Raw genomic sequence first — 2,255 nt, forward strand, 5'->3', positions numbered from 1 at the left:
CTTACTAGACAGGCTTGCTTGGTTTTTCCTGATCTTTGTCATGAAAAGTGGCACAAGCAGATCTGGAGAGTTTCAGAACATAGAACTTGCCCAGGCCATGGTACATGAAACAGGCATTCAGCTTCAATTCTTTTATATGTTTTTAATTTGGAACAGAAGAGCCTCAGCCATTTTTAGTTGAGCATGTATGAGGTTGAGGAGGTGAGCATGCTTTTATGCTTGGGCCTGCCAGCTTTTGAGTGTGGCAACAGAGAGGACTAAACTCTGCGTGTGCGTGTGCACGTGTGTGTCTGCATGCTGTTCGTGTGTGTGTGTTTTGAAACTTTGAATGGAAAATTAGTGTTACAGTATAATTTTTGGTTTTATAAAATCCTGTCATTTCCAAGGCTATCGACCTCTTTCTAAAATAATTTCATTTATGTAAACTACAATCAAAGGCCAATGGTACCTGTAAGAGGGACTTGAGGTTTCAACAGCTAGGCTTCTAAGATATATATTAAACTGAACTAAAGGATATTTTTCACTCAGTTTCTTTTCTTTCGAAAGGCAAATTCTAAATACTAAAATAAAACTATTACTAAATATATGTTTAAAAGTTGACATTTATAAAATCTATCAAGGGTTACCTACTTGGCATTGATTCTCTTCAGAATGTTAATGTAATCAATAAGAAGCCTAAAATTTCTTAACTGACTTTTAAGTTGTTTGTAGAAAAATAAAGAACTTGTGCAGAGTAATGATAGAAATAGGTAAGAATTGGAAAGAAGTAAGATATGGGGAGTGGACACTGATTACGTAGAGAGATTAATAAAAATTTGATTTTTCTGGACTGTAGTGTTTGATCAGAATACTAGGGAACGGCAAGTGATGAAATATTTCTGGATGACCAAGTAGAAATGTTAAGAGGACTCGCTAATGTGTTTTAGAGGCTTTAAACTGATTCTTTTCTATCTGAGGTCAGATAGAAAAGAAAATACCATTAAGTGTAGCAGAGCTGTGGTGGAACTACCATCCCGCTATTCTCAGCTATCGCCTGGTTCATATTCTTTCCCCAAGTGTGTCCCCCACTTCTTCAAAAGCACCCCATCCCCAAAGCACAGCTTAGAGTTCCCTGAACGTAACGTCAAGTACCTTTTTACTCCATGCTTTCTCTGCTTGGAAGCTCTGTACTTCTTTAACTGCAGGACAAATTCTACTTATTTTCCAAGACTTAGTTATAACATTTCTTTTGCCATGAAGCTTTTCTGACACCCTGAAAAATTTTACTTTGTATTGCACTAATTGCACTGTCACAATTTATGTGTCTTCTAGAATGTTCAAAACAGGCAGACTTAGTCATCTTTTTGTTGACCTAACTCATATTAAGGGTTCAATAAATTTTTATCAAACAAGTGAATATTGAATATCATGATTTCAGAAAGGCATGGCTGTTTTTCATGATATAATTTTGAACAAGATCAAGAACTATAATCTGGATTAACTAACAGTGGATTTATGGTTGGTTATATCACTAGGCCAAAAGGGAATTGGGCAATATGAGTCTGGAGGGAAGTCTCCAGTGAAGGACTTTAAGGCTTTGCCTAAAGTTAATCCTATACTCAGGGGTCCCTGATCCCTGGGCCATAGGAACTGGGCCGCACAGCAGAAGATGAACATGGGAGGGAGAGAAGCTTCATCTGTATTTGCAGCTGCTCCCCAGCACTAGCATCACCACCTCAGCTCCACCTCAGATCATCAGGTGTTAGATTCTCATAGGAGCACTGGTCCCTGGTGCCAGAAAGCTTGGGAACCATTGCTGTACTACATAATCAGTTACTTAAAGAGAGAAATAAAAGATTAGAATTAATTAATTGTATTTATTCAACTCCTGGTAGTCTTTAAAGTTTTAAAGTTCTAGAGTTCCTACAGCTACACACCTCACTGTATCAACCAATAAATAAGCTTTGTGGTTTATACGTTACTCTTTTTTTGAGCTGGGTTATTAGTTTGATTTTTTGAACTAAAAAGAGAAACAACAAAGTTTCTTAATTTGTAAGGTGAGGTATCTCTCTCTTTGTCTTTGTTGTTTTCTCCTTAATGCCATCAGTAACTTTTTACAGGTCTTGATTTTATCTTTGCATTAAGTATAGTTTGTTAAATAAGACACAAGACACTGAGTTTCTTCAATATTTTAGATGGCTTTTGGAGGTCAATGGGAAATGTTAGCTGATGAAAATAATAATGAACACTTACATTGTTGAGAACAGTCAGACTCT

The sequence above is a fragment of the Pteropus alecto genome, unplaced genomic scaffold (genome assembly GCF_000325575.1).
Source record: "Pteropus alecto unplaced genomic scaffold, ASM32557v1 scaffold152, whole genome shotgun sequence".
Classification (NCBI taxonomy): Eukaryota; Metazoa; Chordata; class Mammalia; order Chiroptera; family Pteropodidae; genus Pteropus; species Pteropus alecto.